The sequence below is a fragment of the Oratosquilla oratoria genome, chromosome 18 (assembly GCF_046742065.1).
Source record: "Oratosquilla oratoria isolate Oo_2021 chromosome 18, ASM4674206v1, whole genome shotgun sequence".
Lineage (NCBI taxonomy): Eukaryota > Metazoa > Arthropoda > Malacostraca > Stomatopoda > Squillidae > Oratosquilla > Oratosquilla oratoria.
The window spans coordinates 3,142,370-3,169,650 of NC_134794.1; the positions used below are offsets into that span (position 1 = coordinate 3,142,370).

Genomic DNA, 27,281 nt, shown 5'->3' on the forward strand with positions numbered 1-27,281 from the left:
CGGGTGGGAAATAGCTGTCGATCACGAGTCTAACACGTGATCCAAGACCATGGTGAATCTCACACACACACACACATTACATTATATTATATCATATTATATATATATATATATATATATATATTATATATATATATATATATTCCCTTATAGCTTTAGCTTGCGTTTAATCATCTTCAAGGCTATACTAATTTACACATCTGTACGATAAACTTTATTTCTTCATATTCTAAAATGTGGTCTTTTTAAATTTGTTTCCATAAACTCGTGATGCTTTCCCGTTCGTAAGCGCGCGCGCGCGTGTGTGTGTGTGTGTGCGCGCGCGCCCACCTATCTACCTATTCTACCTAAATGTAATAACAGAGAAAAAGCTACACTTCCGGACTATAGCTCCGTAGCTAATATTGCCTGATATATTGGTAATACTATGACCACCCCCTCTCTCTCTCTCTCTCTCACATACACACATACACACACCAATTCCTTGCTCAAGGGAGAGAGCGGCTGTTTGCAGTATTGTGATGCTTTTCAAACACTTGTACTGCGATAAATCACAGGACGCGTTATCAGTCCAAGATGGTACCGCTGTGTGTGTGTGTGTGTGTGTGTGTGTGTGTGTGTGTGTGTGTGTGTGTGTGTGTGTGTGTGTGTGTGTGTGTGTGTGTGTGTGTGTGTGTGTGTGTGTGTGTGTGTGTGTGTGTGCGTGCGTGTGTCCTTGGTCGGTCGAGATCTTGTTCTTTTGCAATTCCACCGCCTTTCCGGGGAGGAAGAAAACGGTCTGGTACTGGCTACAACAAAAGACCCCCCAAAAAAATCTCATCACAGCACTGAAGGCGTTAATTATGAGGCGATATAAGGCTAACACAGTCTTCAGAGCCTTGCGCGGGCTTCGGTTCTTCCACGTCCAGGCGGGCGCAACAAGCGAGCGGGCGCCCGTTGGCCACGGCCTCCCCACCCTGGGTGATCACCGAGGGCACGCACGGAGCAAAGTACGCACGCATACCGTATGCGACGCTGTTGGTACGCGCGCGGTTTCACACCCACTCCACACGCGGAAGAGTAAAGAAGTGAGAGAGGGAGGGTGAGACGGAAAAAAGAGAGGAAGGAGAGGGGGGAGAGAGACGAGTTAGCACAAGACTACGCATACACGATTTTTCGTTAATTCTAAAGGAACTTTGTTGGAAGAAATGAGGCTTTTGCTCCACAATTTAATGCCCACGATTCAGTTCCTCAGTTAGTTCGCAGTTTTACATCAAAAGGAGTTATCTATCACACTGGACTTCCACGGGCTTCACCAGCGCCGACAGTTGACAGTTCGTTTGAGTAAAAACGACTTAGGTTAGAATATTATATTTTTCAAATCTCCAAATATCAAATTATCTTTCCGTTATATATATATATATATATATATATATATATATATATATATATATATATATATATATATATATATATATATACACCAGAGCAGAATTATAAACGAAGAAGTTTTAAACCTATTATATTGTTAGACAGACTGTTGAAATGTTCTTAAGAGAAGTCTAGATTTGTGTTAGCGAAGTCATGTAAAGAAATCACAAACAACACGTGATTCATAAAATATGCAAGTAACCACTAGGAAAATGAGAACTTTGTAACCGAACGTGTTCGTCTATTTAAGGCGAAAATAGACGAAAACGTTCGGTTACCAAGTTATCATTTCCTTAGTGGTTACTTGCATACAAGCTAAGTCATATTGTAGTTATTCAAATGGAGGTTGGAGGTCGGATGTCGGAGGAAAAATAGCCCAGTGTGATAGCCCCTAGAGGTGTTACCACTCATTACAGAGCCTTTGCCACCAGTGCAAATCATGCTTTGGCGGGTGCTGTCACCAACTTCATGTCAGAAACCATTCCTGGGACTCGTAAAAACACCGAATAATCAACATTCCAAGTCCTGAGCACTAAAATGAACGTCTGTGGGATCGTAATGACAACAATCGAAAGTCTTAAAAAAGTAAATAAATAATATACAGTAAATATATCGATATAATCAAAGAAATAAAGTAAATATATAAATAAGAGGAAGACTGAGAAATTCGAAACTTGCATGTAACGATCCATTAACGGTTTCCAGCTATTGTGAAGTGGATATTAAATATTCTCGCACAATACATGGCTAACTTATCGCTTCAATCTACCAGCCATTATTTGCAGTAAATTTCAACAAAGTATGACTAACTTGTTTGAGCATACGGTAAATCCATAAAAAGTTGGCCAAATTACACTGGTCAACTAAGTTATCATTATTATTATTATTTTTTCAAAAAACTAAAGAAGGTGAACTTGATATCTCTTATACAAGATCTATTTTCACAGATTTTGTCTATCAGATATGTTGATTAAAGATGTACATAGTCCAGAAGCATATTTGATTTTTGGAAAAAATAAATAAATAAAGTTTACTACTTCAGTTTTTGAAAAAAAATGACAATATAATTTGTTTAGGAGGATCTGAAACAGGTAAGTGTTGATTGTGGTCTCGTGGCAAATGGTAAATTTGGATATTTCATGTTGTGCTGCTTATACTGTTCATGCAGAAATAGCAATGTGAAATGTGATTCCTAAGCTTTCTCCAAGTCATGACGTGAGCAATTTTGCCCATGCAGTGTCTGACGTAAGTTACATAATATATCAGAGGCCTCTAATGTCTCCGACCCCCAGAATTTTATACAATACCGATCTCCCAAAACACTATGCATTTTCCATTGCTGTGAGGTCTAGATTAAAAAACGAAGAAATAAAAACCGTTTCGATGCTAAAGGTACGTATTGTTCGGTGGGTTTATCGCTAAAGGATGATCGTTCATGGCTCAATGATGATCGTCACATGATTGTCTAGAACACTAATTCGTTGTTTATGAATGGGGCTGTCTTGCTTCAAATTACAAAGTACGAAGCTGATCATTTTAACCGATTCTACAGGTAGCGCGTCACCCGCCACTGCCTGTGGTAGGCCAATAATGACACCGAGCAAAAACCGTTACTCTGAGGTTCTGAGGAAGATGCACCGGAAGAAGTAAAAGAAGAAAAAACACTGATCTTGAATCAAATACTCGCAAAACTCAATGAAAACATGTTTAAAACATTGTCATCAAATTTTAGTGTGGGAATCTGCAAAAAGAGTTAAAATATGCTTGTTGTGATACTAGTTTACGAAAAACCAAAGGATATTTTACGTACCATCCCGACCCATATTAACTGCAATCTGGAGACCATGGACTTGGCACCAACAAGGATGATCTATTCTGAAAATGAGAAAAAGAAGTCAGACAATGTGATCTTTATACCAATTAGTATTACTGTTTACCTAAATAAAAAGCTATATACGGTCTTTTAGGAAAAATCTGGAAGAATACATAACCCATAGATTGTTCATTAAAACATGGTGAAGATTCATTGTAGTTAAAACTGATAAAAAAAAAACTAGACTTGCACTTTTGGTAAAATGTAAACATTAACATAAAGTCAGACAAAATATGAATACATATGATTGATGATAGTAGTGATTTTGGTTTGACGTTGCGAAACTTTCACTATCAGGAGAGGACGATGCCCCTTCCAGACGATTTTGTGGCGTGGATTTTAATGAACTACCGGTATGTCCTTAACTCACCTCACCGGTGGGAGGGTTCGAACCGCCATGAACTCGCCCTTCGTCGCACATAGCGACGCCCTAACCTGTTCGGCCAGCGAATCTCTCTGAACGTATGAAATTCATCGGAATATCACGGAATACCATCTACTTAACGATATTAATGATGCAAATCCTCGATAAAATTGAAACAAATGGACTCTACTTGCTGTTGTTCACGGAGGGAAGACCACCAACGACATTTTCCAACGACGGTTTGGCCGCAGGGTCATGGGGTTATCACACTGGGCTATTTTTCCTCCCACATCCTACCCCCAACCTCCATTTGCATACAGTAAATAGAATATGACTTCGCTTACACAAATCTAGACTTCTCTAAGAACATTTCAACAATATGTCTAACATTCGTATACGTTTGAAATCTCTTAGTTTACCATTCCGCTTTGCTACATATGACGGAAAGATAATTTGATATTTGAAAAACAAAATATTATCACCCAAGTCGTTTTTAGTCAAACGAACTCTCAACTGTCGGCGCTGGTAGCCCGTGGAAGTCCACTGTGTCAACTTAAAAACATCTGCATTATGTAGTTGTGGTTCATTCACAGCCGATTCGGATCTCTGCCATTGCATTGTGCAAAATTACTCCACTTCCTGGGTACAGACTCTATACCTAGGGAGCACAAGAACATAAAAATGATTGAGACTGCAAGAGACCATAAGGCCTGCACTAGGCAGTTCCATGTCCCTTATTACCTAACATCCCCATTAATAAAATTATTCTAATCTCTTAATACAACCGATAGTTTCACCGTTCACTACTGTATATGGTTACTAAGTCTATTCCATTCGTTAATCACTCTATTGGTAAACCAGTTCTCGCCTATTTCCTTCTTAAATATAAACTTGTCCAATTTAATTCCATCACTGCGAGTCCTTTCCTGTTGCCCTAACATGATGACCTTGTCTGCATCACCCTTGTTAAAGCCCTTGACCCACTTGAACACCTCTTGCATACTGACTTATTGCAAATAGACGATCAAAACCCGTCCCTTCCTCGCTGACGTCATCGCCCATTTCTTCCCTACGCTCTGCTTTTCTTCTGATTTCACAGAAAATACGTTATGGGCTTCTGTGACACTCTTAAGGTGGCGTCACACTACGCTAGCATGCTACTTGCTTTTGCTATTCCGTTTGAATGGAAACTACTTCGGTTACGATATTTTTGTTTTTCAAATTTCCATGTGTCAAAGCGTCGTTTAGTGAGAAGCCGAATGACGAACTAAGAGGAGTTAAACGTTAGACACATTGTTGTGATGTTCTCACGGAAGTCTAGAATATTGTAACCGAAGTAGTTTATACTCAATCGAAGTAGCAAAAGCGAGTAGCATGCTAGCGAGAAATGCCTAGTGTGCCGCCACCTTTTACAGACAAGCTTCACACAGCATTCTTTTATGACTGTAAAATAATATCTACTAAAAAAAAGAAAAAAGAAAAAAAAAAGAAAGCCGATCACTTTCAATTTCTATCATTCCCCCTTCATAAATCTCATCTTCATAACTCCACATCTTTGGCGCCAAATTGCCCCCGAGGATGGAAGCGCTGGCGACGGAATACAAATACGAATCTTCTTCGGCTACATTACCACCGAGGTGTATGACAAAACTGGCCCACAGGCCCCACATACCACGGCCCGCGTGAAGCACAGATCCCTGACCATCGCCCTGTCATGGATCGGAACAATAAATCCTCGTTGACACGGGGCTAGTTTAGTAGCCGCTAGTGCTAAAAGCGACTCGTAAACTAGCCCTCTACTTGCCCAATGTCGACGGGAAGCTAGTAAACTTGCCTCCAAACTATCCTAGTGTAAACACATAACTGCCGGGTGGGTTAACTTGCAGTTAGCACTGGCGTCTATTAAACTACCTCCGTGTCGACAAGACCTTACTACAGGATTATGCCCATCTCCATCACCCGCAATTTCATTCTTAAAACCTAAATTTACTCCCATCCTACTTACACACTGAAACTTCAATTCGGTACGGTTAAGATTTGGGGAGAAGAATAGGGCTCAACTGTTTCATTACTATTATGTAACCAAAGATATGGAGATTCGGACCGTCTATTAAGGTTTGGATCGTCGGTCGTAAGGCACTATCACACTGGGCTATTTTCCTCCAATCTCCGATTCATCGGCGGTACCACCCACCTCCAGAACTTCTTTCGTCGTAAAAACACTTTTATGGCGGACTATTTTGTTTTCTCGACAATTTACATAGAATGTCATTTGACTTCGAAATTTCCTCCTGCATATCAGGTTCCTTCCCGAAAGTTGCTGGCTGCATTTCTGCTCCGACAGTTGGAGGAAATATAGCCCAGTGTGATAACGCCTCTGCAATACTGTGGGGGGAAATCAGTACATATTTTGTTGTGGAAAGCGTCAGATTACAGTAATTAGCTGAAGTGGTAGACAGATTTCCTTCTATCTACTTCTACTTCCTTTCCCTATTTAGACATACCCCTCACTAGAATACAATCAACTATTTTTTCCCTCAAATTTCACAAGTGTACCACAACACTGAAGAGGCCGAGGCGAACGAGGGCTGAATTCCAACACCTGACATTCACATTGGCATTCATTGTTTTCTAGTGGTCACACTCATATGCAAAACTATGACACTTGGGATTCCATGAGCTTCACCAGCGCCGACGGTTGAGAGTTCGAGTCAAAACGACTTGGGTTACAATATCTTATTTTCAAATCTCCAAATGTCGAAGTATCTTTCTATAATAATAATAATATATAATAATAATAAGTTTATTTGACAATAAATCAAATACATGAAATACAGATAATGAGAAGAACACACAGTTTGAAATTACAATTGCCGAGGATAACACAGAAAACGTGCAAGCTTATTTCCATTGTGGTCCTCATGCAAATTTGCCATATATAGCAAATCTGAATGATACATAGATACATATACCAAATGCTTTTTCCCCCTCACAAGGGAGGTAGCCAACAGCTGAATGATGAACCAAGATATTGTGAACCTATACAAATATTAAACCGTGCTTGCGTGCTTCTGGAACATCATCACTTGTACTGTTTCTGGTCTCTGTCAGGGTGGTCGACCACACAATGAATATGCGATTCACACTGAACTTTTGAAGGTTTCAATAAAGAATAGCTAAGTTGAACCGCGATAAAGAGACGTGGTATTATATGTCTGACTTAATCCCGTAGTATTTAACTTTTAACAACTAGATGAATACACACACACGGATGTATACATACACAAACCACCAAACACGTACATGAATTTTCTCGGACATACACACACAACATAACTGACCCGTTCAGACTACTCATAGAAACGATCGTTTGAACTTTCACACACACACATATGCAGGCGCAAAAAGAAAAAAAAATAGAATCGCCTAGAACCAGGCTAGTTGACTGGCACCAAAACAGATGTGATCACGATTTTGTGCTGATGAGAAAATGTCGGTCAGCTTGTGCGCGCCCTGCTAAGCCGGCCCAGCAAGTGACGTCATCGGCCGGCCCGGGGTGGAATGATTGGCGCCAAAATAACGTCTCCGAATACAGCACAACAGCAGTACAGTACAATTCATGCAAACGTGGTGTTACTTAGCGGCGGGTGAGTACTGTACTGCCTCGAACCGTTCGTTCCGGCTGGCCAGTAGACCGGAGTTGGGGTCACGGGTCTGTGTACAGGACGGACTTGGAGTAACAGTACAGTACCAGGCTCTCCGCTGGCGGCTGCTAGCCTGCACAAGTAGCGTTTAATTCCACAGCGACGTGAATTCACATGACCTGCTTCTTCTTTGTCCCCGATACGAAGGAGCTTTTCGATTCATGTATTAAAGTAAATCTTATGAATGGAGTGTAAGGATGTGAGTAATATTGAATCTTTATACAGTATAAATTTAACGGAAATGTCCCTTAAACCTAAAGCATGGAACACGAAATATTCGAATGTATCCGAGGATATGAGAGAGAAAAGCATATGCTACGGAAGTACGTAAAATGTGAATATTGATGGGAAATTACTCCAATATAATTCTTAACTGATCACTTAGTCCTGCCCACCTGTTTTCACCCTCAAGGATTCTTTTTGGTATTCATAAAATCAAGTCAAACCGGATACCAAGGCGATAGCCTTCAATCGCAAATGTTGCAGTTCGCAAAGTGTCTTCTAGATAGGGCAGAATGGACCGGGAATCTGCATGGGACCTTGACGGACAGGGATGAATGGTATGGGCGAATGCATATAAGTACTTTTATGGTGTTTGACCCAAAAGGATGATGTGGTGATCAACCAACTAAAGGCCAATGTTTGAGGTCATGTGGGGAAGGGAAGGGCGGGGGGAGGGAATGTCAGTGTCTGTTAGACACTCACGGGGAGACACGGTGTGGGGTTGTGTGAGTGCGCGGACTCCCGTATGCAACGCTCTTGAAGAATTCTCAGGCTGGCCATCTGGGATCCCCCATCGGCTAACCACCTCTGCACGCTCGCACGCGCACACGCACACACTCAAACGCGCGCGCGCGCGCCAGCACACAACTTCTTCTATGCGATCCATGCAACTAACAGCAGGCGCAATACACGCTCGCACACGTATACACACACATACATGAACGTGTGTATACATACGTGAAGAGTGTTTGTATGTTTCATCACCATTTCTTTTCGGTCTTAACTCACGTGCTGGGCTCGTGATCGACAACTATTATCCGCCTAGATACGAACTCAGAGGTAGTAATTCGTTCATTGGAGACAGTAACGACTTTGAGTATTTTGATTCGTTCAAGACTTAAGGGCGACCTCAGATCTACAGTGTGGCAGCCTTCGACGCTATCTACACCAACAAACGTGTATGAGTGGATCATGTGTTGAACTCGTGATCGACAGCTATAAATCTCCCAAATGAGAGCTCATACCTTAAATATGCTCGATCTATAGGTAACGTTGTGACCTTACACACACCAACACCTTGCCCACGAGACTTGGAGTGCCGGCTCGCAGTGCTGCGATGCTGTAATTATTTCAGCCCTGGGTGGGAATCGAACTCGGACCGATGTATTAGCAGTTGTGAACGGTACCACTGCGCCGTCATGCCATGTGATGTGCGTTTGCGTTTGTGTATGTGTGTGTAAGCGCGCGCGCTTTAAAAAGAATCCGCTGCAATTTCATTTACATCCAGTAAGACTGCTTTCGACCAACATATGCAGATACTGTACAGCAGCCTTCCTCCCTATCCTATCGAAACCTGGCTTACACAAGGCTTTCTCTTCTTCCTATTACGTGCTGACAGCGACAACCTTCTGGCTTCTGACCAGCTCGTTCGTCTGTTGCGGGAGGAACCAACTCCCACGGTCTTCAACCTGATGTCCTCTTCAATACAGTGACACACTGTAAAACATTTGTTAAGGAAAGTATCATGTAGTCTTGGTCAAAGGAGGGAATTATGGGAAGAATTTTTTTTCCGAAGCTAAGAAGTTGTTCTTCTTTAGTATGTATGATGTCACGATTTTTTGGTGTTAACGTAAGAACATAAGAATGAAGGAGACTGCAAGAGACCATAAAGCCTACACTATGTATTTTCGTTGAAAAAACAAAATAGTTTGCCAGAGTGATTTCACGGCGGAAAAAGTTCTGGATTTGGGTGTTACCGTCGATTCATCGGAGGTTGAAGGAAAAAGAGCCCAGTGTGATAGCCCCTTCCTCCGTCTTCCCACCCAACCACCCGTCCGTCCGTCCGTCCACCCAATCATCTTCCCGACAGTCGCCCGAACCATCTTTCATCGTCCCTTCACCTTGCCATTCGACAATCATTACGCCAACCGGAAATCTCCAAACATTAAACAAAATAATATTGCGTGACTGCCAGATGCATCTGGCGATCTATCTAAGACCGCAAACTTTGATACTCTTTCTTTTCTCCTCATCTTCCATCCACCCTTTTGCTATTTATCAACTCGAACGCGCTCCATCTGCTTTCGTCGTCGTCTCTCTGTGAACAATCCAAGTCACTCCGTCTTATTAATCGAGATGGACTTTGGTAATTTCTGTGAGTCTTCCCTTGATGATGCATAAACCAACATGGCTGCGTTGTTTTGGGTCCTCACAACAAACTCGCTCCGAATTGACTGAAAGATAATAATGGCTGCACCTCGGTAATAAGAGCTGATTTCATAGTCACTGGGATTTGTTTAAACGAACACGAAAACAAAAATATGGTTGACTTTGGAGATAGGGCTGCCTGTCTTCAAGTTAAGATAGCGGCATACTAGGCCTTTTTTCTCGCTAGCATGCTACTTTTTTTTGCTATTTCGTTTGAGTAGAAACGACTTCCGTTACGATCTTTTGTTTTTTAAATTTCCAAATGTCAAATTATTCTTATGTCATATAATAAGCTGAATGATGAACTAATATAAGTTAAACCTATACGAATAGTAGACACATTGTTGAGATGTCCTTCCGGAAGTCTTGAATATTGTAACCGAAGTCGTTTCTACTCAAAACGAGATAGCAAAAGCAAGTAGCATGCTAGCCTAGTGTGCCGCCACCACCTTTACAAACCTTCTCGAGACGTAGGTTTTCAAGACAATGACCCACCAGGCTACTATCGTGTTCACGTGTAAGAGGTTATCACACTGGGCTTACACGGGCTTCGCCAGCGCCGACGGTTGAAAGTTCGTTTGAGTAAAAACGACTTCGGTCACAATATTTGAATTTTCAAATATCAAACTATCTTTCCGTCATATATTCCAAAGCTGAATGATGAACTAAGAGATTTCAAACCTATACGAATGTTAGGCATACTTAAGAAATGTTCTTAGAGACGCCTAGATTTATATAAGCGAAGTCCTATTCTAGTTATTCAAATGGAGGTTGGAGGTCGGATGTCGGCGGTAAAATAGCCCAGTGTGATAACACCTTTAGTCAACTCACGTATTCCTCCCCATCTCTCTAATTCCTCGATCTCCTCCAGCGTCTTCCTCCTCCTCCTCCTCCTCCTCTTCCTCCCCAACGACCACCTGACACATGACGAGTGAACTTTGTGCACAGTTACCATGACGTGGTAAACTCGCCACTGCGACGTACAATACTCAGTGTTCGAACCCCTAAGTCATATGCACCCCAAGTCATAGTTGTATTTGATGATAATGATGTGTTTTAAAGTCACAAACTCCCACTTATCGGATGGCGGTACAACTTCGCCGGTGGCAGGGTTCGAACCGCCATCCCATTGACCTTCGCCGCAAGTAACGACGCCCTAACCCACTCGGCCAACGAGCTTCCAGTTATACGTACTTAGGCCATAATACACGGCAATGATCATTGACTAATATGAAGGCAATATATGACTTATGGTAACACCCGACGCGTGGGCAAAAAAGGACAGACTTTATGAAATGCTGTCTGCCAAACCGAGTATTAGACAAGGAGAATGAAATGGAGATGGGATGTGTCCTCATGTAATATGACACAATGCAAAAACAGTTTCAACAAGCGGAAACCAATGGAATAATTAGTACGTAACCAAAATTACAAAATACATATAACTGACATCTATGCATTCAATTACATCCACACAAAACAATTCACAATTAAATAAAAAGTACAAAACGAATTTCAGAAAAAAACGACATCGATTTTAAACCTGAGAGGCGACATGACGTCATCTAGAGTTCCAAGTTTCCATTCAACTCTGAACTGTGGAACTAAAGACGAGTTTTCACCAGACTTATTCATTAATACACACCAAAAAGTTGCACTTGAAGAACTTAGATCGGCAATTTGGGAAAGAGCTGGACTCTGACTTTATAACAAAGTCTACTTGTGACCGGGCACTACAAATTTCATATATCCATCGCCATGCCGCGCCAAACCAGCGCCTCACTCAACACAACGGTATTTAGCAAATGCCCAACTCGCTAAACACAATAATTCCGCAAATGAAAAGTCAATACCTGACCAAATGCGACACGAGATTCTTGTTATCTAAATAAATAATTTTCCAATTCTTCAAAGAAAAGGTTTGGTAAGTGTGCTCACTGTATGGCAGGAATAGGCAGGAGGAAGTTCACGAAACAGATGAAAATGCAATTTCGTGTGTGTGTGTGTGTGTGTGTGTGTGTGTGTGTGTGTGTGTGTGTGTGTGTGTGTGTGTGTGTGTGTGTGTGTGCGCGCGCATCTAAAACTTAACAACAATGTATCCTAATGTTGTCTATTTGAGTACATCTTTTTTTCTTTTACAGAATCATTTCAGGGTCATTATGTGCGGGCCATCTACACACATGAATATTTGGTATTCTGTCAACTATAACCAGCGCTTCTATCCTGGGGGACAAATATGGCACAAAACAGGTAAAGCCATGGAGTACCAAAGGAGAGATTTAAGATAGGTAGCGGAGCAGAAGCTACAGAAGTTGAAGGCGATTTTCATTTGTTTTCCGTCTCCAATTATAAGAGAATGCTGCATAATTTGGCCCTTGCGGATATCACAGAGAAAGAGAGAGAGAGAGAGAGAGAGAGAGAGAGAGAGAGAGAGAGAGAGAGAGAGAGAGAGAGAGAGAGAGAGAGAGAGGAAGAGAGAAGGAGAGGGAGGGAGGAAGAGTGAGTGGAAGAGAGATGAAGGAATAAGTGAAGGGAGAGATGATGGGGGGAGAGAGAGAGAGAGAGAGAGAGAGAGAGAGAGAGAGAGAGAGAGAGAGAGAGAGAGAGAGAGAGAGATCTTTCAAACTCAGGAAAAAACATTTACTCCTTGAGCATATTCAGTCTCGCATTTACACCAGACTTTCCATTGGATTTAAATCACACATATATTGTCCAATATCATTCGACATATTTTTTCCCCGCCATAGTACCAGACTGGGCAGGAAGTAGTGGCGGAATACTCGCTAACCGCGAACAAGATGAAGGTGAGTGAGTGAGTGAGTGAGTGAGTGAGTGAGTGAGTGAGTGCTGGGTTTCCATTCCCAGAATACGACCGGACCCTTTGGATCCTGGTGTCTCCTTGCCACCAGCTCTGGTGCCCAACTGCCTCTCACCTGCCTCTCAGCCATCTGACAGCGGTAGACGTGCGGGTTGCCTTGTCCGCTTGAGTGGTCAACCCACGCTGGGGCCGCGTTTGCACACCCCACGCCCCATTGCTCCCTCGCTTGCTGCCTATTGTTCCCCCCGCCGGCAGGCAGCTGCGTTTGCCTGATTCCAGCAGCTAACAGAGCCATAAACATACAAACAAATGAGGGCTTGCACATGCATATACAGGTGTTCAAACACGTGAAGGAGAAACACATCCGCAAAAGATCCTTTCCGAGGTGTTTGCAAGGGATCTAGTAACTTGAACGCATTTATTGGCAGCCGTACTAACACACACACACGCACCACACACACACACACACACAAACTGAAAGAGGAAACAGTGAGTGCTAAAGCTATACATGACTTTAAGAAAAAAACTGGATCCGGAAAGATACAATAGCGGGTCACTACGAGCATAGCTCTTCTCCTGCAAAATACAACTAGGTAAACACACACACACACACACACACAATATAGCACATATCCGAACCACACGGTATTTGAATTTACTGCATAGGCTGGCAAGCCTGGATTACCGTCACCATGAAGTCGCTAATTAACTATTTGACATTTACTATATTACATCAAATCACAACAGTCGATCATGGACACCGTTGCGAACGTCTCATTGTAATTTTTTTTCGTACACACTGATCCCATACAGGAAGATTTTTTTTTTCGAGTGTACATACACCTGTTGCCCGTGGCCATCTGCGACGTACGTTTCGTTCCCCTCCGACCCTGCTCTGACCAAACGGCTCCAGGAAAATATACATCTGGTGCACTTGACCAAATGACGGTGTTCTGCTGAGCACGCACGCACGCGCGCGCGTACGCACACACACACACACACACACACACACACACACACACAGGAAGTACGATCATCACAATATGCGAAGGAACTGTAAACGATCGCTGGATGAAGTGTTTGGATTCAGAAGTGAAGATTAAATCTAATACAAAAAATAAAAAATAAATAAATAAATAAATAAATAAATAAATGAAAAAAAAACGATCGCTGGATGAAGTGTTTGGATTCAGAAGTGAAGATTAAATCTAAAAAAAAAAAAAAAAAAAAAAAAAAATAGAATTCATGGAATTATACAAAGGTAGAGGAAAGAATTACAAAAAAAAATGAGGAAGATAATCTGGGAGTCTTCAATATGGATAATTAAATTTATCGCTGGATAAACATTTATACATAATAAAGGCGCGTTTTCTTCGGTACGATTATCGCTCGACGATGATCGTTCTTGGCTGAACGATGATCGTCAAACGATTATCTAGGGCATCAATTCTTTGTCTTTGAGCGACTTTAGCATCAATCGCTCGAATTCGTGTTCTAGATAATCGCAACGAGCTAAAGGTGTCTTAAACGGAGACACACATCCGGTGGTCGTCTTGGTAAAGTGAAATAAAATATTGAAAATGTTGTCCATCCCACACTCGGAAACGACGTGGCTGCGTGGTTACTACATAAACGTCAAAATAGAAGAAAAATCGAGTACGTGGAGCGTAACTACAATTATCCCTTGTTTGGTTCAAACTACGCATAAATGGGTTATCACACTGGGCTATTTTTTCCTCCGACAGTTGGAGGAGATTTGCAGCTCGCAGCTTTCGGGGAAGGAATCCGATTTGCTGGAGGAAAATCATCAAAACGAAATAGTATGCTGGGTTACCGTCGATGAATCGGAGGTTGGAGGAAAAATTGCCCAGTGTGATAACCCCCTAATGAAAGATTAGATAAAGTGAGATAGCACCAGCTTCAAGTGCGTCGAGAATGAGGAAATAAGTAGTGGAAAATACTGAAAGAAGATCTTAGTAAGGAAAGAAAGAACTAGTTATAGCAAAATATACACTTAAAACCCACTACCGGAGAAATACTATCAGAAGTACAGGAGATCTGTATATTTCGACTACTATCTATAGTCCTCTTCATTCTGCTGAAGAGGACAACAGATAGCAGTCGAAATATACTTCTGATATTATTTCTCTGATAGTGGGTTTTAAGTGTACATTTACAAATGTGCTATAACATTACAGTTTCCCATATACCAAAATCTTAAAAATGATAAACTGTTTGAACAAAATTCAAACAACCTTTTACATCGACGGGCCAATGTATGGGACAAATTAGAAATAATTCAGGGGGACAATATGAGTAGATCTAAAGTATAATTTGACAAACTGGGAAATAGATACGGGGTTGCCTGGACATAACTCAAACCCATACATTATAATTAGGCATAAACACACGCACGCACGCGCACACACCCTCACACTTGTGCCCTGAGCAATGGTAATGACATCTTTTCATGTGTAATCGTGGCACTGATATTATTATTATTACTGCTATTATTACTATCATCATTTTATTGTTGTTATTATTTTATTAGTATTACTATTATTATTATTAATATTATAATCATTATTATTATTACTTTCAGTCCATATTTGAACACAGAAAACGGTATCCACGCTATGACACATCAATGACGTCATCCTGAGGAGGAAGCCTAGGTCACCTTAGGTCAGATGTGAGTAGCGGTTGGGAGACCATGACTAAGCAATACCCTTCCTAACCTCTGCGCCGTGGCCAGGATTCGAACACAGACCTAGAATCCTGACGCAGTTACCAGACACGCGCGATACCACTGAGCTATGACGGGTCCTCAGCGATGTTAAGTCTGCCGCTCAAAATCTCTTTCCTTTGGTTGTTGTGGTCAGACTCTCTCGCATGAAGTTCACAGTGACAGAGCCTGGTTTCCCTCCGGCGACCAACGTCTCCCTAGCGGGTTCAGAGCAGGCAAAGCGACCCCCAAACCCCACATTGATGGACCCTTGCGGGGCCGTTTTCGAAGACCCCCGAAGACTCATCTAAAAGAGCAAAGGACACATAACAGACAAGGAGTTATCACACTGGGGCTTCCACGGGGTTCACCAGCACCGACCGTTGAGAGTTCGTTTGAGTAAAAACGACTTCGGTTAAAATTTGAATTTTCAAATCTCCAAATATCAAATCATCTTTCCGTTACATATAGCAAAGCTGAATGATGCAGTAAGAGATTGTACACCTATACGAATGTTAGACATACTGTTGGGATGTTCTTAGAGAAGTCTAGATTTATGTAAGTCATATTTTAGTTATTCAAATGGAAGTTGGATGTGGGAGGAAAAATAGCCCAGTGTGATGACTCCTTTACATTCACTCCCCCGTGATCTCAGGCGAAACAAACTGTCCACTCCGTTTCATTTCCTGGACAATCGCAGCCGAGGCAGACCTTTTCTTCACCCAACACGCGGCAGATCGTGAGTGATCAGGAAAGACACCAGATCGGCTTTTGCATCGCCCGGAACTGATTTAGTCTTCTGAAAGACTAGGCCCAATATGGCCACGCGTATAGATTAAAAATGGCACTACATATGAATCGTATCTTTGGCCATTCTGCTGATTTTTTGCGACTAGTAAAAGGGTTACATATATCAAACCAATCTCGGTTAGTCTTTTCTCTACACGGGGTCCTCGAGTTACGACGGGGTTCCGGTCCTACGCAACGTCGTTAAACGATTCTCAGATGTATATGGTCTAAATTTATTTATATATATATATATAATATATATATATATATATATATATATATATAATATATATATATACATACATATATAATATATATATATATATATACATACATATATATATACATATATACATATATATACACACACACACAACCAAAAATATCCTCCTTATAAGGGGGTGGCTTAGTCAAAGCATACACATGTCCTTCACCCACCCATCAAATAACCAATTTGTTGTCCCTTCCATCTTAGCACCTTCTAGTGTTTCATGAATTATAGTTTTCTGTGACACCGTTCCATTTCACTGAACAAAATCTCTCTTCAATGTTTCTTGAGGGTTTGGGGGAGGGTGACCACCTCCCTGATCCTGTGCTATTTCAGAAGAACGTCGGCGACTTTGAAAACAGCCCCCGTTTTACCGCGAGCCGTGCTACTGACCCCGACAGTTTCACCTGCTGCTGCAGCATTAGTGGATTTCCCTGCGAGCAGACGCCGCGTCGTCTTTTCTTCTGCTGCCTCCGCTCGCCGGCTGGCAACGGTCACGGGTGGAGGGTGCGGGAGAGGCATCGAGGGTTACGCGAAGTTTCATAGAGAAATCAACAACAAAAGACCTTTTGCACCTTACATAAATGTTTCTGTACCTTACCTATTTTTCCTCATTAATATATAATCAAGTAAATAATTCTAGTCAGGGGATTTGTAGCTAATTAATGTCGAGACGTTTGTTTGAATGTTTCTACAGAGAAACAATCGGTGACGTTGTGTGGTAGATCGTTTCATACATTAACGGCGCGATTAAAGAAAAAGTATTTTGCTACGTTTGTGATGCGGTTCTCCTACTGTACAGTAAGGAACATATCTCCCTGATAAACACTTCAATGAGGATGTCACTTACAGAAATGTTGAATTCTGATAATTATGTGTCAGTCAGACTAAGAAGTTACACCTTATAATCAACGAATATCACATTGCTGGGTTTTTTTAATTATGCTGTCGATGAGTCGCCCCCAGTGCTTTCAAGGTTTAAGAACTTCAAACCGAACGATTTACTAATTTATTGTAACTAAAGCCCAACAATTTTATTAAATTTAAGGAGTTATCACACTGGTCTATTTTTCCTTCAACCTCCAATTTTTTTTACATCTTTCCAACTGACTTCCATCACGTTTTCTTCTTTTGCCACTCAAGTATTTATGATTTTATTCGTTTCTAATTAAAGCATGACATGATGAACGTCGACACTATTTTAGCAAATATGGAGACTAAAGTGATCATCACACTGGGCTATTTGTCCTCCGACCTCTGATTAATCGGCGGTACCGCCCACCTGCAGAACCTTTCCCGCCGTAAAATCATTATGACAAACTATTTTGTTTTTCTCAACAAAAATACATAGAATGTCATTTGATATGCTGGAGGAAACTTATTTTGCTCCAACATATCAAATTCCTTCCCGGAAGCTACGAGCTGCAGATTACCTCCAACAGTCGGAGGAAATATAGTCCGTTTGAGCCTTTAGGAAAAGACATCGCGCTGAAGTTGAACAGCATGTAATAAGCTCAATCGTTGAGTAGATACGGTCATGGTAACTTCATCGTGACAACGCATTTCAAGGCTACCAGTCGTATCGTAGTGTGAATACGAATATGTTCATGGAAATATGGTTGTTAGTTTCCATATTTACTGAAATAGTATCAACAATCACAATGTCATACTTTAACTAAAAATATATAAAGTTATGTTTATGTGAGTGGCAAGAGAACAAAAGTGGGACAAGTCAATTGTAAAGATGGAAAAAAACGACATTACTATGTAGAATCTGCTGTGAATGGAATAAAATGAAAATGACGGTAGCAGCGGTAATGCAGAGAACAATTGGACACTGAAACCGATTGACGGAATGATTTGATTCAACAATATCAAGGGAAACAATCTCCGAAGAGACAATTTTGCAACGCAAACTACAAGAAGATTAGTAACGCTGACTTTGAGACGTGTGTATTCACCTTGATCTTTGGATCACGTGCTCAACTCGTGATCGACAGCTATTTCCCTCCCGGAAGAGAGCTCGGAGCTCGTATGACCGATCTATGGGTAATGCTGTGACCTTACATGCACACACACACACCCAACTCCCCGCCCACGAGAGTTGGAGTAACGACTCGAAGCGCAGCGATACTGAAATTATTTCAGCCCTGGGCAGGATTCGAACCCGGACCACCGTAGTGACAGTCAAGGACTCTATCAACCGCTCCACTGAGTCGTGTGTGTGTGTATGTGTGTTTTACCTGTATTTACCTGTTGTAATTGTAGTAGGTTACACAGAAATGGAGCAACGCTCATAAGGTCCTTCTCTCACTTCCCAATTTATCATACCTACCCTCAAATTAATCTTTAGTTCCTACTTTGTCTATATCATTATTCTCCAATTGTCATACTTCGATTTGAACGCACCTCTTGCTCCCGCTATGGGTATCACATAACCTATTCAAAGTATTTATGCGTATGTATGGGAAACTGTATTTCTTAACATCCTTGAGACCTTTAGTCCTTCTCAATATATTCTAATGACAGCTTAAAACATTTCCGTCTCCAACCAAGAGATCACTTGTGTCTGTGTAATCTACCTCCGTTGACAGCCTCTGTGGGGCTCAAAGTCCGTGAAATTCAAGGAAACAGTTTTGGATGTAACAGACAAATCTCCATTCGCCTGCCTTTCAGAATTCCATTTGTCATAAAGTCATTGTGATATGGAAATCGCCATATTTACCAAACAGATACTACAGTTGGTTATTCCTGACAATGGGCAAGAGTTATAAGATGGCGATAAAGATATAGTGGCGTTAAAACCAGATCACAGTGATGAAGCTGTTACCACTGAAGGATGTCGTGACTACTGGTCCTCTCCAGTTCAAGGCTTATCACACTGGGCTATTTTTCCCCCAACCTCCGATTTATCGGCCGTCCCACCCACCTCCAACACTTTTTCCGCCGTCAAATCACTATGGTGAACTATTTTCTTTCCTCAACAATTTACGTAGAATGCCTTTAGATTTCCCCTCCAGCAACAGTTGGGGAAAAAATAGCCCAGTCTGATAGCCCCTTTAGTGTGATCGTGGTTCCATAATGTCAGGCAGTGGGTACGCTTTCTTAATCTTTGTCACATTGTCCACAACCGTTTAGTATCGTCATAATTGAATACATCTGCAGAAAAAAAAAACTTGTTTGTATCTGTAAACTGACAACAGCTAAATTAATTTGTTTGGTGTATCACGAAATATTGTTATTTGTTGGCAGGTCGGACAAGCAATAGATGATTAATATGACAAGTGGCAACGCGTGCTTCTGCCTTGTTCATGTCGCTGCCGTTGAATGGACTAGGAATGAGCGTCTGGCACTATTGTGCAGATCACAAAGGATTACAAAAGAGGAGCATGACGACAAGAGACCCTTTGGTCCTTAACTAGGTCGGATGAAAGAAATATATAATGATAAATAAATAAATAAAAATGGTAATAACATAAATATCAATATTAATAAAAAGGGTTACAATATAAAAAAGGATTACAAAAGTGCCATGTGGTATTTTTTTCGTGTCAAAACACGATTAAAAGGGTTATCACACTTGGAAATTTTTCCTCCGACATCCTACCTCCAACCTCCATTTGAATAACTAGAATATGACTTTGCTTACAGAAATCTAGACTTCTCTAAGAATATTTCGTCAGTATGTCTAACAGTCGTCTAGGTTTACAATCTACTAGTTCATCATTCAGCTTTGCTAGACGTGACGGAAAGATAATTTGATATTTGGAGATTTGAAAATTCAAATTCTGTAACCGAAGTCGTTTTCACTCGAACGAACTCTCAACGGTCGTCGCTGGCGAAGCCCGTGGAAGAAGCCCAGTGTGATAACCCAAAGTTGAAGAGTTGAAAATGTAGACCGGAACTGGAGGGCCATCAGACACGACTGTCGTCGCATTGTGGACATCTGTCTCCCTTGTGACACTTTCGTGAACAGCTGTGAGCTTCTGCCACTTCATACCAGGATCGGGCGATTTTTCTTCTTCATACGACCATGTGATCTTTCTCGGAAAGTTAGCTTTCATCACACCTAATGGGGTTATCACAATAGGTTACTTTCTTTTCCCTCCAACCTCCGATTTATCGGCGATACCGCCAACCCCCAAAACTTCATCCTCGGTAAAATCATTATGATTTTTTCTTTCTCAACAAAAACGCGTAAAATGTCATTCGATATTATGCTGGAGGAAGATTATTTTCCTCCAGCATATCATGAGATTCCTTCCTGAAAGCTGTGGGCTCCAAATCTGGTCCAAGTGTCGAAGGAAAAATAGCCCAGTGTGATGACGGCCTAACAAGCAATAACGGCGAGTTCTCAATCCATGCTACTCCTTGTCACGGATTAATACCTCAATCAACTTTTGAACTCAAAATACAACAAAAGATATCAGGGACGTATACCCGGTTGTGTGTGTGTGTGTGGGGGGGGGGGGAACTGCCCCCCCCTGGTATTTTTTTTTATCCAAACTTTAACAGTAACTACCCCCACCAAATCGGTGGCGTAGTTTCAAGAAAATGTGAAAGTTAAATTCTGAAAAAAAGTTCAGGGTACGGCCCCTGGATATGCACTGGTCTCTCCAGAAAAAAAGCAGGCCTATATGGGAATGGGTGGGTGAGGTGGTATTTCTGTCACTTAATTAAACTTAGCCTGCACTCACAAAATTTTCATTGCTATTTGATTTTTTTTTTTTTTTTTTTTTTTTTTTTTTTTTGTATCGACGTCTAACGAAGACGAACGTAGCCTTGCCAATCTCAATTTGTCTGGTATTCAAAAAATGCCACGCATGCTTTTCGTGTACATCTATTTACCCCTCGGTAGACATTTCCACCAATGACATGCGAAGGCGCACCTAAAGCTCTGCCACACAAATCTGTCTTGCTTGTGAGAAAGGAAGGGCAAGATGGTGGATCGACGGCCAAGGTTATGTGCATGCGACGCTAAAATAAGTGGACTCTCGAATGAAAGTCCAGTCTGTTAGCATCTTGCCAGCAAATGATACAAAAAAATCGGAACCTTCTATCTACTGTATGCGAGTATAAGAAGCTGACCACGACTTCAATCCGTGATTGTTAATCTAACTCATTCCTAACCCCATCAGCGGACATGGTAATAATCGAACGAAATTCTTATTCATTTTGCTAATGTAACTTTTCTGGAATAAACCGCTGGTTCTAGTGACGTCTTCCAAATACTCAAATCCAGCTTTGATTTTTTTTTTTTTTTTTTTTTTTAATCTCGGACGCCCGAACATAGGCGTCCAGTCCAGTCTGTTATCATGATCCTTGACAAGGGTATTTAGATAAACACCTAAGCAAGATGCTGTAATGATTATAATTTGTTTTATATATTTTTTCTTATCATTTGTCTGTTTGATTCTCATTTATTATTAGTTATATGTCAATTTATTATTATGTACTATCCTGTTTGTTTATTATTTAACTATTTAACATTTATGTATTTTATTTGATATTTACATTATTATAGGTTTTTTTCGCATCCGACCTAGATATGGACCAAAAGGTTTCCTGCCGGCATGCTCCGCCTTTGTAATCCTTTGTAAGGGATTGGAACCTGCAACAAACTGCAGGCGAGGAAACGAAGCCGACCACAACCACGATCCGAGTCCCTTAATTTCACCTCAACCCCCATCAGCCGACACTGTAATTTCAACCAAACTTGGCTTTCTCGCATACATTTCGTAGCACATGACAATCCTTCAATGTCCTTCACTGACAAAATGGTAACTAAATGTACTTCTACACTTGGAAGCCCGAGATCGACTCCAAATCACTGAAATTGGTTCTTCATTCCATTATATAAGAACATACGAACATAAGAATGAAGGAGACTGCAAGAGACCATAAGGCTTACACTAGGCAGTTTCATGTTCATGACCACCTGTCATCCCCATCCATAAATCTAACCTTTTCTTAAAAACAACCGATAGTTTCAGCGCTCACTACATGGTTACTATGGTTACTAACTGGGTAACCACTAAAAGATAACAGATACTACCACTAAAGGAAAACAGATACTGCCATATTTGGAGAAGAAAGGACAAATGAGAGATTGTGTGTTGGGAGTAAAACGAAGACGATCTAGGAACTGACTTACTCTGACGTTTCGACCAACTTGGTCTTCTTCAGCACATCTCTCTGAGGGAGACCAAGTTGGTCGAAACGTTAGAGTAAATCAAGTAGTAGATGGTCTTCGTTTTACTCCCAGATACGGCCGTGTTGCTGAAAAAGGAGAAAAACGGAAAGGAAATGAAGTGAGCTGAAGTAGAGTCAGCACAGGCGAGAAGGGAAGCGTGTGTACTTCCGGAACAAGTCCCTCCTTACGTCATTATTTCCGCCATGTGCGTCCGCAGCAAATTCACGGGAAGAAGTCTTATACCTAAGATGTCTTCCGAGTCTTGTAACTAAGGCGTCTTCGTCACGTCAGCCCCCGTCTTACGTTGCAACGACATGTACGTTCTAAGACGTCTTACAAACTCCCGAGACGTCTTCATCACGTCAACGTAATGTACGTTCTTTCTTATTTAATGCCACATCGCTTTCGTACTTGTACAGGCGTGTATTTCTGTGAGAATATATGAATGAACCGTGAACATGCACGAAATCGTGAAAGAACTGATATATGTTCATACCGGTATCTAGTGATTTCCCTGGTGCTGAAAGCTATTACTTTACACTTTTAAGAAAATAGCTCACTTTTCTCTTCCACATCAACCTGACCTTCAAAGATGTCTTGGACGTTTTCGCACAGAGAACAAGGCTGTGGAGCCTCCCAGAGGGGTCAAACTAGTCCAGATTGTACACATTACATACGCAGACATCTTGCACGGAAAGGTAATACGTACACGGCAAGCAAACAAGCATGCAAACTAGCCAGAGCACGTGAAGACACGAAAAGTAAGCAAAGGAAGTCGTCTCGCCTCGACCCCAACAGGTGCGACGAGGCTACCCGTTTCCGGTGCCGTGGGTTTTCACCTGAGGACACCAGATAGCGTCGTCGTGCGATGATCAAGCCCTCCACCAGCGTGCTGCCGGAGTCTCCCTCGACCGAGTAGAATCGCCTGACAGACTCTGCAACCCTGAATTACAGACATGCAAAGGTTGTCCTCGTCACGGGGCCTCAAGTGTCGGAGGGGGCCTCAAATGTCGGAGGGACCTCAAGTGTCGTAGGGGCCTCAAATGTCGTAGGGGCCTCAAGTGTCGAAGGGGCCTCAAGTGTCGGAGCCCCCCCCTCCCCCACCTCCCCGAGACGCCTGGAAACGGACCGCTCCTTCCCCCAGGGGCGCTGCTGCAGGAGGGAAGGAAGTACTCTAAAGACGCCTGAGGGTTTGAAGCCAGTGTGCTTGAGTGAAGGATGGGTGGCATGGTACATTACAGCAAATGGATACAATATCTGTGTCAGGGAGAAGTGGTAAAGAGTAAAGAAGATCCGTTGGATGCAAAGACAATGGAATAAGGATGCTATGGATGTCAAGGTGAATGAAGAACAGAGGAGTATGATGATGCTGACGATGAGGATTTAATAAACGGTTACGATATTTACAACTCCCCGACAATAGTATGGAACAGAAAGCAAAGCGGTATGATAAAAATATGGTTTAGAGCAAAGAGAACCCTCAATTGATGAGAGAGAGAGAGAGAGAGATGGGGGATGGAGGGTGGGAGAGGGAAAGGAGTGAGTGTGTGTGTGTGTGTGTGTGTGTGTGTGTGTGTGTGTGTGTGTGTGTGTGTGTGTGTGTGTGTGCTCGCGTGAATGTTCGGAAAGCAGACGAAAGAATAAGAAAGAGCGAATGAAGGGGAATGAAGACGTTGGGAGTGCAATGAAGAAGACGGTGGGTGTCTATGTGGGGAACGACGTGGAGGTAGATGCTGCTGGAAAAAAAGATGAGCCTGGCGTCTGACTGGGAAGGAAAACAATCCGATACCTCGAGGACTGGCGTTATGAGAAGTCTGAAGGAATTAAAGGGGTGTTGATGGTCTTTGACGGCGGCCTGCTGGGAGATTATTACTCTTACATGTCCATCCTGCAAATCACATTGTGAAAGTGCTCATTGTTGGTCCCTTGCTGCTGATCCAATACTATTACTACTACTATTGCTATTACTACTACTACTACTACTATTGCTATTACTACTACTACTATTGCTGCTTCTACTACTATTGCTATTACTACTACTACTACTACAGTATTGCTATTACTACTACTACTATTGCTGCTGCTTCTACTACTACTACTACTACTATTGCTGCTGCTGCTACTACTACTACTGCTATTACTACTACTACAACTACTATTGCTACTACTACTACTATTGCTACTATTACTACTACGTGCACTACTGGCGTAATCGAAAATGTGTTGGTCTCGCATCCGCTCAGCTGTGGGTTCGAATCCCGCACTCCTCTCCGATTCCCAGCATGGACTGTTACCTGACCCAACAGTCCCCGTAGCGCATAAGGAAAAGGTAACGGCTCCGGCCGCAGTTACTAGGCGCTTCCTGGCGTAAGCCCCTCACCACCTATTACTACTATCATCATTACTAACACTATTAACCATCACTTAACACTATATCATAGTCATTCCCCTAATCATTATCATTGGTACTATTATAGTCATTTAACTTTTTTATTATGTATTAATAGAGTAAATATGGAAATAGGTGGTTTAAGTAACGAAGGTCGATAAAAATGTATTAGGAGACAGATATTCTTATGATAGATTATAAAACAAAGAAAATGGACGGGTAATTTTAAACAAACAGAAACAGAAGGCCTGTTAAAGCATCCAGAATTGTAAGACGAATAGATCAAAGAACGAAGACAAAAACCATATAACAAAAAGATTCCGAGAATTAGCAAAAGGGTTGAGAAAAACACAGTAAAGGACTAAAAGAAATGTTAGTGATTGAAACTATCGGTGGTATTCCTAAAAAAAAATTATTTCCCTTCCAAGGATTTACATAAGATTTATATAAGGAAAGATTTACATAAGGAAAGACTTTTTTAAGAATACCACGGTAAGATTCTAACGGTGTTATTCCAAAAAAATAATTTTTCTTCCAAGGATTTATATTAGATTAATATGAGGAAAGATTTATACAAGGAAAGAATTATTTAAGAATACCACCGTTAGTGTCTACAAACTGGAAACCGAACGAAGTTGAAGCTGGGTTGAATGGGAGGGGCTCGGAGAGCGGATGGTGGGGGAGAGAGCGAGCTATGGGTGGAGTGTGGAGGGTGGAGGGACGGCGGTGGAGTGCAAGGAGGAGGAGGAGGAGGAGGAGGAGGAGGAGGAGGAGGGAGGAGGAGGCAGAAGGAGTTCACGGGAGGAGAATCGGGAGGCCTTCCTTGTACCATAATCATATAGCTCGGTCGCCCGTGGACATGCCGCCCCACCGCGCTGACTGGATACGGAGTGCACGAAAGCGCGTTCTGGATTCACTCCCACATATAGACGAGCTTTTGCAGGCTCACGTATACAAGCCCATGTACGTGTATGTCGGGTTTCTTAACGTAAATGTGTAAAGGTGGCGGGACACTATAACATGCTACTTGCTTTACCTATTTCGTTTGAGTCCAAAAGACTTCGGTTACACTATTCTAGACTTCTGTAAGAACATCTCAACCAATGTGTCTAACATTCGTATTTTAGGTTTAACTTCTCTTAGTTCGTCATTCAGTTTCTTACTATATGACGCAAGAGTAATTTGACATATGGAATTTTGAAAATCAAAAGATCGTAATCGGAACTGTTTCTATCCAAACGCAGTAGCAAAAGCAACTAGCATGCTAGCGAGAAAAGCCTAGCGTGCGCCACTTTAACAGTACGCGAGTATATATATATCTTACCAGATCAGTTCTCACGAAGTACAATATATTTATTTTTTCTTTTCTTTTTCTTGAATCACCCACTGGGCTTCAATAGTCACCATGCATGCTTGCATAAAAAAACATAGTCTACGTGTAACACATTTTACACAAAGTTCCTACAGAAAGGAATAATTCCCACTATTCCACGTCTGTCATCAACCTCTAAATATATAATATCACGTTTGCTCGTTGAATAGTAAAAAATCAATGGGAAAAATGAGTTATTTGATAGTTTGTTCGGGTGTATTGTGGGGTCCATTAAGTCACATATAACTGAAAAAATAACTGCACCAAAGGTACTTGCGATGGAGTTTCTATTTTGAAAATCGTTACAAACGAAACCGATAAAATTAGTACGTCTTCCATGTAAAGGAAGAGAACTTATTTGTGTATCTCTTCCTCTCTCTCTCTCTCTCTCTCTCTCTCTGCTCTTCGACCTGACGATGGTAGCGTGATCCGGCTCTATTTTGATGTTCGGTATGGTTCTGTCATTTAGACGGGCTGTGGAGCTTTCTCTCGTCTCTAGGTGCGACAGGATGGATGAGTACAGCATTACATCGGATTTAATCCATCCTTTTTGGTCCATCCCATCCAGCAAGCGGGGAGTAACAAATAGATGTGACCAGAGGTTAATGTCAAGGGTTGTGTCCTATGCGGCAAACTGTATTAGAGAACCTGAAACAGATTCACACAATTAATGTTCACTGATATCATATTGTACTTACTGCTGACGAACCAACCGCCAGCGGTACTTGAACATCATCAAGATGTTGTAACATTCCGTCTGGAAGCTTCACTGGCAACCTCTCAGGTGTTCACCTCGAAGGAAGTTAGCTATTCTTTTGCGGATCCGGCGGACAATCTACAATGCATATCTCCGGCTTATGATGAACAGACCTGATGCATGGTCCTCATCGAATCATCAAACTCCCATCAGAGGAACATAATGTACTCGGACACTATCACTACTTCC

At 41.7% G+C, this 27,281-nt stretch overlaps 1 protein-coding gene across 5 annotated transcripts in view; it reads right to left on the bottom strand.

Annotated features, from left to right (window-relative positions):
• LOC143034985 (nuclear receptor subfamily 2 group C member 2-like) overlaps positions 1-27,281 on the bottom strand; it is a 340,734-nt gene that overhangs the window by 127,153 nt on the left and 186,300 nt on the right. For 4 of the 5 annotated variants that reach the window (XM_076201360.1, XM_076201361.1, XM_076201357.1 and 1 more), the window contains one exon: positions 3,221-3,285. The gene's annotated coding sequence lies outside the window, so the exon portion shown is untranslated. The remainder of the gene's footprint in view (positions 1-3,220; positions 3,286-27,281) is intronic. The other variant, XM_076201359.1, reaches the window with a different exon arrangement.